The following is a 15,085-nucleotide window of genomic DNA, read 5'->3' as shown; positions in this document are numbered from 1 at the left end:
GCAGTGGTGCATGCTTTTAATGCTAGCACCCAGGAAGCAGATTGAGTCAGGAAATAAAGGAAGAAAGAAAAAGGAAAGGAAAGGTCATGACTGTTCCTGGGTATGATGGAGGAGAAAGTTTCTTATAGATATGTGGGAGACATAGCCAGAGGCAATCTGGGAGAGTCCACAGTGGTCATGACCCTGAACCTTGTGGGGAGAGATGGAGACAAGGGAATCAAGTATAGTATCCAGGAGGCCAAAGGGGCAAAAGATACAAAAAGGGGCAGGTAACCAAATGCCAGGATTATATAGGGAAGAGCTTCTGGGGGAAGGGCAGCCCAGTGCCCAGGCTGATGAGTTCAGGGTAGAGAGCAGGGTATGCCAGTCATACCTGTGACAGGTAGGGACTGAGGGATGCTGGGAGAACCTGGAGGCCAGGTCCACTTTGATAAGTTGAATAGGCACCTCAGCTGTTTGTTCCGGGGTTTAAAAGTCAACAGGGATCTTGGTGAATTTGAGGTCAGCATGGTCTACATAGTGAGTTGCAGGACAGCCAGGGCTACAGAAGAAGACCCTGTCTCAAGACAAACCAAAGTGACACCCCGCTCATCATAAAGAGAAAGAGCCTCTAAATCAGATTTTCTACCTTACACTTAGCATTACTTCAACTTTCAGTGACATATTGGGGAGTATCACTAGGAGTGACCACTGCTCTTCCTCTGGTTCTAAAGAAAGGTATTATGATTGGACAAACCACGGCTCAGAATGCAGTCACCACAATACTGAGTTGTTGCAGTACCATTATGACGGTGCTGATTTCGTGTGACATATCACATACCTACAGTGATACACACCACGGTTTAAACTTAGGAATCCTTTAGGGCCTTCTTTAAGGGCTTGCTGTTTAAGCTTCAGTAGCTCAGAGTTAAGCTGATAGTGTTTGTCTGTGATCTCATTGTAGTATTAGACATAAAAACTCAGCATGCTTTATTACTTTTAGTGATTAAAGAATGAGCTGTATGCAATCTGCAGCCTAGTTACATTACTGAATCTCATATCGCTTTTCAGTGTCTGCCAAAGGAAATCAAGCAGGGCAAGAAGGTGCTCTGATTCCTATCTGTGCTTGCCTGGGCTCTCTAGGCAAGGGTATCCAAGGGTCCTTATTGGTTGATAGCATGTCCCCTATTTTAGAAGGTGAGGTCCCATACTACAATCTTCTTATATATGATATCCTAATCAAAGGTGTGATTTAGGGAAATATATTCTGTAAGTCATTTAAATAACTCCTAGGCTGGAGAAGATGGTTCAGTGGGTATAAGAGTCTGTAATCATGCCTAATAGCCTTAGTTCTACTCTGAGACCTACATGATGGCAAGAACTCATTGTCCTCATACCTTCACTCCAAACATGTACACACACCTGCACATGCACCTGCACACGCACCTGCTCACGCACCTGCACATGTACACACATGCACACATGGAAACACTAAATGCTATTAAAACCTTCTTGATCCCATAATAAAGCTCCTTGAAGGGATAGTCAAAACTAAATTGGGCTTACGTTCTTTTCTTTATTGAAGCTCACCTACAGTATGGAAAATCAGAGGAAAGAAATTTTTATGGCTGTCTCTAATTCTCAGTGCCTTAGGGTGTAAGAATTGGTGTATCAAAACCAAACCAAAAAACCCTCAAAAAAACAAAAACAAAAACAAAACAAATGACCAAACAAAAACAAAAACAAAAAACCAAAACCAGCCCTCACAAAACAACAAAAACCAAAAATCTAGCACCCAAAGAATTACTTTTAAAAATTACCTTTTGAAGTTCAATCTCCAGAATCACAATAAATAAAATTTTATCATTCTGAGCTTTATCCCCAGAGTGAGTTCTGGATTTTGTAGGCATGAATGTAGCTTGGAACCTTGGGTGATCCCGATTTTAGCTACCTGTTTGCCCACTATCCTGTAAAAACACCTTATGTGCTGACTAGATTTTAATGTCGACCAGACACAAGCTAGAGACATCCGAGAGGAGGAAACTTTCGTTGAGCAAACGCTTACCTAGGATCTGGCTGTGGGCCAGCCTGTAGAACATTTTCTTAAGTACTGATTGATGGGGAGGGCCCAGCCCACCGCGTGTGGTGCCATGCTGAGCTGGTGGTCACGGGATTCTACAAGAAAGCGGGCTGAGCAGGCCATGTGAGCAAGCCAGTAAGTAACACCTCTCCATCAGCTCTTGTCTGCAGGTTTGAATTCCTGTTCTGGCTTCCTTCAGTGATGGACTACAATGTGGATGTGTAAGCCCAATAAACCTTTTTCTACTCAACTTGTTTTTTTGGTTGCCATGGTGTTTCATGGCAGCAATAGAAACCTTAAGACAGTGTTCTTAAACTTGAAGTTCAGGAAAATCTGAATTGCAACCAAATGTTTATTTCTGCCACTTTCACTGTGGAAATTGCTTCGGAAGTATGTCCTTATCTCCAAAGCTGAATTTGCACTCCCTTGGGTCTAAGCCTAAATTGTCCCAACTAACTTATACCTAAGTATGAATAAGGTTTAAAATCTTTCAAAGACTTGTGTAACTATCAGAATGAGCATGTTAAAAATCTCTTCAGGTGAACGTTTAAAAGCTCCATTCACTTGATTTGGGACCTGGTTCACTTTCTAGCTCAATCTGATTACTAAATGACCGTTTCCTTCATCTGCCTTGTAGAACTCCTGCAGTTTATTCTGGATTCATCCCCGTCTTTGTGAAGCCTTCCTAGCAATCATACCCAGAGGGAGAATCCTTTATGTCCTCACTACCCTCTGCACACGTTCAATGATTCCAGTCTGGGACTGCCTGCCAGTTTTACTTTTTTGTATCTCTAGTTCTACCTACCACGCCTAGCAAAATGCAGGTGCTCTTTAAGAGAGGAATGACCTAGTGAATGTCCAGAGCCTAGACAGGAGTTTTAAAAATTAGAGCTCAGAAACAAAACACGGAACTGCCAGGGGCTGGAAGGCAGGCGGTCGAGGTAAAGAAGACGAATGAACAAACTGAACCATCACAAAATCATCCTGAAGGGATTACCTGTCCCATTTTCTCAAGCGGCTTTTCAACCTTCTCAACTTCCCGCCCACTCTCCCCTGCTGTAGACAGGTCATGCAGGTATCCCAACAATAAGGCTCTGATTGGTCAGAGATGATTTCATTGTTAGGGAACATCCGGGCTCTTTCCCTCTCTGCAACACCTCCCAAGAGCCCTATGCGCCCAGTTTTGCACTCCCGCGTGCGCCCCACCCGTTGCTGAAGCAAAACAACGCCTCTCTCCAGGCCCTTTCTCGAACCTTTCCGTGCTCTCCCTTCACAGCTCTAAGCTAAAGAGAGGCGTTCATCTCTTCCAATGAGGGTCTAGGGGCACTTTTCTGGCCAATCAGGAGCCGGTTATCTCCACTCTGGGTGGGACCAATTTCCACCTATAAGTGGACTGCCCGTTGGTTTCTTTATAGTGTTCGTTTTCCGCGAAGCGTAGAGGTCAGAACTGCAGGGTCCGCAGACTCGGGGCTTGGCCGTCTACGAAGACTAGCCAATCCCTTTTAGGATACTTTTGCGCGTTCATTTAAAAAAAGCCGAAATGACGGACTTGGAAATTGGTTTAGTGACGGACAAGTAGAGGAAGCCAATAATCGGATGGTCAGGCCTCCATTTGGACCAATCACAAAAGGAAATCGGTCTCCAAGTAGGAGCGTAATTTGACTGACGGAGGACTCTACCTATGGTTACTAGGGTGGGCAGGCCGGTGACGTCGGGCGTTAGTTCAGGCGGAGGCGGGGCTGAATAAAGTAAATGGTAATGAAGGGTTGGGCCTCACTGGTGGGCGGTGTTTGATGGATAGTTGACTTTGCCAATTAAAGGTGGGCTGATGCCCAATGGGAAATTAAAGACTCAGAGGAGGGGCCGTGTGGGCGGGGAAAGAGAAGCACACAGGGTGCTAGGGGCCAGGTTGGGCGGGAGAACGTAGATTGACAGGCTTCTCAGCAAACCGAGGGCAGCGGTGATAGCACGGCGTCCCAATGGGTGCCCTTGGGGGCGGAGCTCGAGGAGAGGCGGGGAAAGACGGAGGTGCGGGGAGGGGGTTGCAGAAGGAGCGGAGCGGCTGCTGCTCAATGGCGGAAAAGCCGATGGTGCTCTGACCGCCTGGTCCCCCCTGGCAGTTGCGGGGGAGTTTCCTGTCGGCGCGGCTGGAGTCTCTGTTTCTCCGTGTCGGGTGGCTGGAAGATGCTCCAGAGAGATCAGGCTGCGGCGGAGGAGGTGGCGGCGGCCGAGTCGGCAGCGGCTCTGGGTTGGAGAGAAGGCGGCGGCGGCGGTGTGAGGGGCCGGACGGTGTAAACAGCTCGGGCGGCGGCGGTGGCCGAGCCCCCAAAGGCGAAGCGGCGGCGGAGGCGGTGTCACGTCTCGGGAGAAAGCCGGGGGCCGCGGGCGGCTGTGCGGCGGGCAAGCTCGCGAGACCTCGCCTTCCACCTTCGCCCCAGGTAAGGCCGCTCTGCGCCCAGCCGAGTGGGGAACGGCCGTCCGTTCAGCCTGCTCTCGGAGCACAGGGCTAGGCCCGGGCCGCCGCCTCCGCCTCCGCTCGCGGCTTCGGGGGGCGCGGCGAGGGAGTAGTTTGCCGGGTCGCGTGGAAGTCGGCTGCTTCCCCTCGCTCCGCGGCGTGCAGGCAGCGCCCATGGGCGCGCGGGCCACTCCAGGCCGCGGCTCACCCAGTCCTGCACGCCGCGCAGGAGAACACCACCTTTCGGCGTTACTCTCCGGGTCGCTTTCTGCCCTCCCCTGCGCTCCGCTCTACTTCCTTGTGAAATCTTTCTGGCTTTTTTGTCTGTGCTTCTCCGGGCCTCCTTCCTCCTGTGCTTTAAACCGTTTCTCTTGGTCCTCCTAACCAGACTTGGGGGGGGGGGTCGTGTCTGTGTGTGCCCCCCAACCACTGTTCTAAGATTTCGGGTGTCATGCTTAACAGTGGACTTCGTAAATGAAATTACTGTGAACTCGATCCTAAGTTTATTTGAGTTCCATTAAGAATAGACTGGACAGTATTATGTGATCCGTCATATTTTTATCTTTCAAAGCCTTTATGGAAAGAAAGTATCATTAAGCATAGAGTGAAAAGAACGCTGGAATAAACTTGTAAATGAAGGGCTTGGTGAGTGTTCGAGCCATTTCTTCATTTTTTAAAAAGTCGCAAGACCTCCAATACCAGTTTTAGCGCCTCTAGGACGTTTGCCCATCTTATTTGGCAAAAAATTGCCTCTTAAGGATTTGATAGCTGCCCGGTTTCATCAGTATTCAAGCGCTTCTAAAAACAACTTGGAAACTTAAAAACAACTACGAAGCTGTTTTGATAAGTCACACAGAACTTTTAAAATAGGCCCCACATATTTAATGTATCAAAATCAAGCTGGCAGGAGTCTTATAAAGGGATTATTAGAGAATTTGAGTTGTCTTCGTGTTGTGTGGCTATTTTGGGAAAAACATTCTTTTTCTGTTAACAGAGGTTTATAGCTACTATGATGTGAGACTTCCTGAGGCTTACTGTGGGATTAGCACAGGAACTCTTTATGTTTGAGCGACTGCATGGATGGAGAAGTGGTAGGTTGTGCAGTGAAGAGAGTAAAAGTCACAGTGTGTTCTGGGCGATGGCAACTCCATGTTAATAGATATTATTTCATTTACTTTCTCTGTTGTGCAATTACAGCGTTCCTTTTGTAGTCTTTGAAGTACATCATCTCTAAGTATGGAGGTTCTGATTATTACAGAATTTTCCAAGAATATAGACTTAAATTTGCAATGATATTTGAATGACAGTCTTTTATTTGTTTTAAGACCAGGGCATAGGGAGCTGATTATAATAGCCCTGGCTGGTGTGAAACTCATGTGTGTTGACCGCACTGGCCTTGAACTCACAGAGATCCTCCGCCCTCTGCCTTCCAAGTGCTGGGCTTTAAGGCCTGTACCACACCCAGCTAGATGGTGATTTTTTTTTCTTTAGAGAAGTGCTTTTGTGGTCCTTCCAAATGGACAGAAAATGTGCTGTCATAAGAACTTTTTTTTTACTGTTCACTGTTTATTATTTAGTGGAATAGTCCTCTCCACACACATCTGACCCCCCTTTCCCCAACTGTTAGAGGTTTTTTTTTTGTTTTTTTCTTTGAGACAAGATCTCAAAATGGAACTCAGGCCGACCTTGGGTTTACTATGTAACCTAGGCTGGTCTCAAAGTAATCCTCCTGCCTCAGATTCTTGGGATTATAGTGTACCACCATTCTTGTCTCTCTCCTCTCTTTTCATATTTTAAAAAGTTATTTTTTATATTTGTTTTGTGAGTGTATGCTTCCATTGAGTAAATGATCCCTGCGCACCACCACCACCATGTGTGCCTGATGCTGGTGGAGGCCAGGAGGGAGTGAGAGGACACGCCATCTCCTGGAACCAGTCACAGCCAGCTGTCACCTGTCTTTTGGCGTTGGGAACTGAACCCAGGTCTTCCAAAAGTGGAGCAGGTGCTCTAATTGCTCTCTACCTCCTGAGCGCGCGAGCTCGCGCTCGCTCGCGCGCTCTCTCTCTCTCTCTCTCTCTCTCTCTCTCTCTCTCTCAGCTCTAAAGCTTCGGTTTTGCTTGTTTTTAATGGTTGTATTTTCTTTGTTTCTCTCTTATAACTTCCTAAGACAGTCTCTGCCTGGTACCCTGTGTTCATGTATATTCATGTGTGTTGTCACTTGAGCTTTCATATTTTAGTTGTTGTTTCTCCACGTTTCTTAAACTTGGTATGTTGAGTATTCTCATAAATGATGGGCAGAGCGTCAGCACCTGTGTTCTAATGTTGGCTATCTGGTGTTTATGAAGACTCCAGGAATAAGTGAGAGCCTTTTTAGTTCCTGTGATGATCATGTCCGTACACAGTTTTATGTTAGTTGTCACATAACTATTAAATCCCCTAAGATTATATCATCAAAAGGAATGAGATAGTGTCTAAACAGTTGTGCTTCTAAGAACAGTTGATTCATAGGTTGATTAGATCAGAAAAAAAAACACTTGAAAGTTACAGCGTTTCTTTCCTATGATGTATATTTTTTAGTGGGAACTTTTGAATTCAGTTGCCATATAGTAGTATCACTTACATATGGAGATTTATTAAAAGTTAGCTGAAGCAAGGTCTATGTCCTTGTATATGAGTTGGCAAATATCTTTTTTATTGTATCTGGTATTGCGAGTGAATGTTCTCCCCCTCCCACCATTGATGTTGTAACCTATGTAATTTATATTTCATGAGTATTTATGTGCTATGTGTAATCATTTGAAAGTATATCGTAACCTTACTTTGCATACAAAGGAGTAATCTAATCCTAATAGTGGCTTATTCTCCTGGCACTCAGGAAGTTAAGGCAAGACAGTTGCAAGTTCCAGAGGCCACAGAGCAAGGCTACTTTAAAAAATATTACTAAAATGAATAAAATTAACTTCTTAGAATGCATATTTTATATTTTCTGCAAAATACAACTTTGGTGATCTTTTTGAAGAAATTAGAAAAAATATCAATGGTATCAGATTTATACAAGGATTTTTGGTTGTGGTTTTTATTTTTAATTTTTTCAACTTTAAAATTTAATGGAATTTATGTAGTAATTTTAAGGTATCAATAATGGTAAGGGCCAGGTGGTGGTGGCGCACGCCTTTAATCCCAGCACTTGGGAGGCAGAGGCAGGCGGATTTCTGAGTTTGAGAGTTCAAGGCTAGCCTGCTCTACAGAGTGAGTTCCAGGACAGCCAGGGCTACACAGAGAAACCCTGTCTCGAAAAAACAAAACAAAACAAATAATAATAATAATAATAATAATAATGGTAAGAGAGTTGAAGAAAGTGATAGTTTTCTGTGATTCTTGCTTGTTCCTGTTTTCCTTTTTTATTTTATAAGTGAGAGAGTGAGTGAGGGGGCATGCCTGCCCTCACGTGCTGCTGCTGCTGCAGTACATGAGTGGAGGTCAGGCCCACTTCTCTCCACCCTGTGAGTCCTGAGGATCCAACTTAGATGTCAGACTTGGTGCCAGAGCACCTTTACTCCCCAAGGCCTCTCTTCAGCTCTTATCTTTTCCTTTAGTGAACTCGTTTTAGAGTTAGAACGACCCTGAATACTACTGTTTTCCGTTTTGTTGTATGATATAGCCACGAATCTTAACAGCGTTGTATTGATTGAAGGGATTCATTAGCTGAGGGTATGAGACAAGATTCTTGAATTTGGTTGGGCAGATTCCAGATACGTGCTTTTTTTTTTTTTTTTTTTTTTTTGTTTTTTTGGTTTTTCGAGACAGGGTTTCTCTGTGTAGTCCTGGCTGTCCTGGAACTCACTCTGTAGACCAGGCTGGCCTCGAACTCAGAAATCCGCCTGCCTCTGCCTCCCAAGTGCAGGGATCAAAGGCGTGCGCCACCACCGCCCGGCTCAGATACGTGCTTAGACTCCTTTCCATATCACTCTTCTGTAAATTCAGTGAAGGTAAGAGAGAATAAAATTGGGAACTATTTAGATTTTGTATTTTTATTTGTTGAGTGTAGAATATCTTAAATTAACAAAATATCTTACCAGTTTCTACCAGTTAATGAGTACATTCGGAAAAGCTACAAAAGTCTCATAATCTGTACTCTACTTTTTTTTTTTTTGGCAAACAGGGTCTCTTTTATTTAAGGCTGGCCTCAAATCTCAGGTTCTTGTTAAACTTCTCTGACCCTCTGAGTCCACCTCCAGAGAGCTCTAGGATTACTGGAGTGCTCAGGCCTGTCTGGTTTGAGAGATAGGGAGCTAGAGATAGGACAAGGGCTTTGTGGATGACTGGCAGGTGTTCTTGGCTCAGTGCTCTTCTTACCTGTGCTGTGGTTGCTGCTTACTTCGGGTGTTCTCAGCTCATTATACTGTATCTTTAGGGAGTCATTTGGAAATCACTATGTTTGTGCCCCTTGAACACCTTCTTCCTCCCTGTCTACTCTATTTCCTGTGCTCACTGTATGGACCCTAGGACCTCAGAAATACTAGAAAGTACTCTATCACTGAGCTGCAGCCTCTGCTTGCTTTCAAGTCTTTTACAAGTAGAAGGATTTCTAGTCGGTGTCTTTCTGTAGCTTCAGTTGAGAATATTGATCTGATGTCTAGTCCTCCGAGAAAGAACCCCCTTTGCATTAGCTTTCAGTAGTGTGATTAGGTAGGTAGGTCAGGGAGGACAAAAGGACCTTCTACTGCTTTCTTGAATATATAACATTTCCAAATTTATATGTAATGATATGTTGGAGATTTAATTATTTTAATTTTTTAATAGCCTAGTATCCTAGAAAACATGATTATCATGTAGCTTACCTTTTTGTTTTTGTTTTGAAGCGAGATTGAACCCAGAGTGCTATATTTCCCCAATTTAATTTTAATAGAAACATTTTGCTTCTGAATTATGGTCATGACATAACCACTTCTGAAGTAAAGTGACCATATCTACAGTATCTTGGCATAACATGTACCTTGTTTGTTTGTTTATTTGTTTGTTTGTTGGGTTTTCCTTCTGTCCAGGAGTCTCACTATCTTGCTCCCTCCCTCTTGCCTCTAGAACTCCTATGTAGACCAGGCTGGCTTCAGACTCAGAGAGAACTCTGCCCCTCTGCCCCTCTGTCTCCCACAACAGCCCTGCAACAGTAGGTATTTTAAATGTTGTTACTTTTAATAATTCAAGAACGTAATAGTCAGTTGTACGTCACACACACAGTAAACTTAATACTAAGGCTTGTAATATTTAAAGCAGCTTACCACTTTGAAACAATTGTGACTTGCCAAGTTAATTGTGTGTGTGTCCTTGCACTAGTGTACTTCAACACGGAGCGGGTTCATCCCTGCAATACTAAATACTTTATTAACTGGTTAAGGTTAAAATAGATTCAATGTTTCCTATGGAGAATTTTGAAATGCCAGGTTTCCAAGCCAGTCTGGGTACATAGTGAGACTTAGTTTCAAAAAGAATCAAATGAACAAAAAGAAATACTATCAAGATTGTGTTTTTAGGCTTTAAATTAACATCTGGAAAGTTAAACCTCCTGACTTGAGAAGCATCACTACTTAGAAAACTTACTTTGTATCTTTTCCAGAACAGGACCTTAGTTGCAAAGGGTCTGATTCTTGGATGCTGTCCACTGTTGAAGGAGCTTCTAAGGATGGAACCAATTGCTGAGGGAGAAAGGGAGGATAACATCTGTCTCTAGGAGCATTGTGATTTTTATTTATTTAGAATGACCTTCACTACAAAATAGATGGTTAGTGAAAAATACATTGTATCATAGAAACAAAGAAACTGTTCTTTTAATGAAAACTAAGATGTTAGTTAAATTTTCGGATTTGTAATGTAACAGAGTGAAGCAAGTGGATAGTTTGTATTTGGATAGGCAGTGGGTACCTGAGAAGAAGCAGGATTGACAAAGGATTCTATCATAGATGAATTTAAAAGTTTAGAGGAATTCATGGGCCCTGGTGGCACAGGCCTTTAATCCCAGCACTCTGGAGGTAGAGGCAAGCAGATTTCTTTGAGTCCAGCTTGGTCTATGGAGTTTCAGGATAGCCAAGGCTATTGTTTCAAAACAGACAAAAAAGAAGGATTTCAGAGTATTCTAAGCTCGAGGCTGCTATCATTGGCTCTTAAGTAGAATTGCATTTTCTCGAATCAGCGTAAGTGCTCCAAATATTGAAAAGGGGTAGTTAATATTATGAGTTGGAGAACATAGGAGTTAATCTGTTGCTTGAGAGTATCTAACCTTTCTGAGTGGTATAGGTCTTCCTACCCCAAATTAAACATTCACCTCTGAGGTAAGGGTGTGATATTTCTACTGAATGTAGGTAGTCCTTTATATTTTCTACAAATGAGAAAAAATTAACCAAAAATGATACAAGTTTAATATTTGGGATACTTTCATTTACTTTGGGTTATTTTCATTTACTCTAGGCTACAGCATACAGAGGTGGAAAAGTTCACAGTGGTGAAGTATTTAATACGTAGCTCTTTCTTACTTAGGTTCAATGATGTGGGTGCAGAGTACTATTTTAGGTTGTAATAAACAAAGAAGAGAACCCCCCACTCCCTATAGACCTTCTGTTCTAGATAGCCAACGACTCTTTAGTTCACTGTACAGCTGCACTCCTTTTGGGCTGCCTTCAAACACAGGATGTGTTTTCTACACATTTAAAACTGATTAGAACTTAACTGGTTGTTTTGTTTGTTCTCAGTGTTGCCTAGGCTGCCATGGAATCAAGTGATCCCCTGCCTTAGTCTTTCAAGTAGCTGGGACTACAGGTTTGTACTGCCTTGTATTGCTGAGCTTCACTAGTCTTAAAAAAAAAGGAAAGGAAGAGTTTTTGAACAACTGGACAGAAATTGTAGTGTGTTAGGAGGGGAAAGAGTGCTCGTGAGCAGTGTTGCTTCCGGTTAGAATGGGACCCAGAGAGAAAAGCAGCCTTGAATTAACCAGGGGTTTAGGTGGTTCTCTCAGTGTCAAAGGTGAAAAAGGTTTTGAAGGGACAGTGGGAGAAATGGTGGGCTAGCGAGAGTTGACAAGGAGGGGCGGGGCTAGTTTAGGGCCCTGGATTTGATCTTCAGCACCACAAAAGGTGAACTATTGGCTTGGGAATGTCTGTAAAATGCATGTTATTACTTGTGTGTGTGTGGTGGGGGGAGGACCTTATTCTTCTCTGTTCTTAGGTGAAGGGTTAATGGCTGACCACTAGTGTCTGATAATACTGTCACTGACTCATACCTGCTCCACTTGTTCTCTGGCTGCCTGTGATGGATGCTCCTAATCTGTTTTCAGTCTCTTGTCCTCAGGTTGTCTGTTGTCACTGCTCTCCTAATTCCAGGACTTTGGTGTATCACCTGCGGTGCCTTTGCCTTTTCTGTGTTAGGTACTCCTATCCTGGCCTGAGAAGCAGGTACCGGCTTTGAGCCTTTTGTAGCCACAGGGTTCTGGTGTTCTTCGTACTGATACATTTGGTAAAGATGTTTTTCTTGAGATTATACAAGCATTACGCACTAAGCTTGAAAGATCTGAGTTTTTGTTTCTATTTTGATTCATGAAGATCTTTTCATTTGTGACCCTCCTTGTTGCAGTGAATGAAGAGTAGGTGTTTACTTTAAAGTGAATTCACTCGTATTTATTTACAATATAAAAGTGAGCATTGCTCTCACTTATGACGTAAGAGGCCAGGTTAATTCCATCCGAGTAAACCTTCATATTCCTTTTTGGGGAAGGGGGTGGTGGGGATAGTACTCAGGGTCTTCATCTTGCATTCTAGTACTGAGCTGTACCCCTAACCTCTTACAATTTGTTTGGTTAATTTAATTTAAAGCTTTAATGATTGATGAGCCTAAACTTGGGGAAACTAGTCAGTAGTGTCTTGAATCAAATTGTAAAGTGAAAGAACAAATTTTAGCTTACTATATAATAGTTCTTGTAAGAGTAACTTTTATTTGCCTGATGTAATTGTCATCTCTGAGGTTTCCTGCCTCAGTCTTCTTAATCTAGGCCTAGAATGTCATCAGCCTCTGAGACTTACTACTGAATATGCTCCCCCTTTCTAGTTCTTTCTGAGCTCTGGCTGGCTGGTTCAACTCAGCTGTTCTGGTTCAAACACCCCTCCAAGCTGACTGAATCAGTCTGGCTTCTTTCACTTGTCAGATTGCCCTGCTTGGCCTCATGCTAACTTTGTGTAATCTTCTGACTCATAATTTCTCTGGCTTGTTGTGTCTTCACCTGTGTTGACTTGTTCCCTCTTGAACCTGTCTCTAAAACTCTCCCATTGAAACTGCCTCCTTTCCCTCTGCACTGCTCTCCGGTCAGTAGCTTCTCTTTCTTTTTTCTCCTTAGGGGAGTTGGGAGTAGTATCCTATCTCTGATTCATTCTGTCAGATCTTTCTGATTCATCACTTTGCCCCTCAATTAGACATAATTTTCAAAGATGGCTGCTTCCTTCTACAAGCTAACTTTACCTTCACTGTTTGGGATTAAAGGCGTGTGCTAAGGGCTGAGCCACACCACAACCAGAAACAGGTTTTTCCGTTAAATAACACAGTCTCCAGGTTTACAGTAGACAGTGTGATCAGATATTCTGCAACAACTTCTTAATTTTACTTTATAAACAAAATCTAGGTTCTTAAGGTAGTAAATGTTTGCAAGAGTCAGTAATGACCGAGGTTTCTGTATTAATCTTAGTCTGTATCTTGACTGTGTTCTAAGATGTTTATCCATAGTTGAGGTTATTTGCTCATTTGCATTTATGCTATAGTGCAGGTTTCTGTTTGTTATTTTTGCTTTTTTGGCCACTCTTTGTTTACATGATTTTATTTAATTTTTTGTGTATTGGTGTTACCTGCATATATATGTTGTATCATATGCATGCTAGCCAGAAGAGGGTTCTGGATCCCCAGGAACTGGAGTTTGCATGATTGTTAGCCTCTCTTTGGGTGCCGAGATTTGAACCCAAGTCCTCTATGAGGGTAGCTGTGTTTTGCTTTGTTTGTTTTGGTTTTTGTTTGTTTTGGTTTTTGGTTTTTTGGTTTTTCTGTGTAGGGTTTCTCTGTGTAGCCCTGGCTGTCCTGGAACTCACTCTGTAAACCAGGCTGGCCTCGAACTCAGAAATCCTCCTGCCTCTGCCTCCCAAGTGCTGGGATTAAAGGTGTGCGCCACCACTGCCCTTTGTTTGTTTGTTTGTTTGTACCTTTGTTTATTCACTTTACATCCTGATCATTGGCTCCCCATGCCCCTTCCTGCACCTCCCCCCCACCCCCCCCAGCTCTCTTCCCAGTCCCACCCTTATAAAACCCCCTTCCTCTTTGCCTCCTCAGCTCCTGGTCCCAGCAGGACTAGGCACATCCTTTCCCGCTGAGACCCAACCAGCCAGTCCAGGTAGGGACTGGGATCCAATGGCAGAAACAGAGACTGAGATAGCCCCTCTGCCCCTGCACCACTTGTTAGGGTTCTAAACCACTAAGGCATTAAGCCCTGCTTAATTTTTAAATACAGGGTGGTCACAAAATTTGGACACACCGGTGTCTTGATGATTTATTACAAGGTATTTAAAAATAGCCGGGCGGTGGTGGCGCACGCCTTTAATCCCAGCACTTGGGAGGCAGAGGCAGGCGGATTTCTGAGTTCGAGGCCAGCCTGGTCTACAGAGTGAGTTCCAGGACAGCCAGGGCTATACAGAGAAACCCTGTCTCGAAAAACCAAAAAAAAAAAAAAAAAAAAAAAAAAAATTTGTTTAAAAATAATCTGTTTTCAGACATGATCAATATATAAAAAGAAATTAGTGTGTTTTTCCAGAATTATATTTCATGGACAAATTATGGGAGTCAACTATTACATATTTGAATTTAAAGAATTGGATTTGACTAATTATGAGCAGCCAACTTGGGATCATACTAACTTTTCTTTTAAAAATGACTGGGAAGATTTTATGGTAAGTCTCAATTAGGATTATCAACATTTCAGATTCTTACTAGCTTAGTAGCTGCTGGCAACTGTATTTCATAGCATAGCTCTGTATCCTTGTCTATGTTTAGTATTTCAATTATCTTTTGTCCCTCCGAAAATGGTGAACATGATTGTTTTAGTGTGGCTTTAATTTTGTGTTTTCCTATTAGGGGATTTCCCCCTTCAGGGCTAGACAAGGTTCTCAGATGGGTTTTGGCCATAATTTCCTTTCTGTGCGTTTGCCATTATCATTTGTCCAGCTTTCTATGTTCTTTTTTTTTTTTTTTATTTTTTTTTATTTTTTTAGAAAATGGTTAAAAAATGATTGTAGGTCTATATGAACATGGAAGTACTTTGCAAAATACAGGTGTTTATTGTGCATTTTTAGGGATTGTGTGTCTATAAAATGATGATGCTATTAAAGATTTTAACCTAAAGATAGTTTAAAATCCCTCAAGTAGTTTAAAATACATTGAAGTATGGGTGCTTAGAATGATGGTGTTTGAATGTTAATTAACATAGCAGGTGGGGGTGCAAGGTGATTTCATTATAACCATATATTCCTTTTCATTATAACCATATATTCCTT

General features: G+C 42.9%; 1 protein-coding gene across 1 annotated transcript in view; it reads left to right on the top strand.

The window, feature by feature from the left end:
• Positions 1-4,119: 4,119 nt before the first annotated feature.
• The window catches only part of Ppm1b (protein phosphatase, Mg2+/Mn2+ dependent 1B), a 49,569-nt gene continuing 38,603 nt past the window's right edge, over positions 4,120-15,085 (top strand). Inside the window, exon 1 of the mRNA XM_028765112.1 lies at positions 4,120-4,497. The gene's annotated coding sequence lies outside the window, so the exon portion shown is untranslated. The remainder of the gene's footprint in view (positions 4,498-15,085) is intronic.

The sequence above is a fragment of the Grammomys surdaster genome, unplaced genomic scaffold (assembly GCF_004785775.1).
Source record: "Grammomys surdaster isolate TR1022 unplaced genomic scaffold, NIH_TR_1.0 149, whole genome shotgun sequence".
NCBI classification, from domain to species: domain Eukaryota; kingdom Metazoa; phylum Chordata; class Mammalia; order Rodentia; family Muridae; genus Grammomys; species Grammomys surdaster.
Note: the sequence above shows the minus strand (reverse complement) of the source record. Positions and strands in the feature narration are given on the sequence as shown.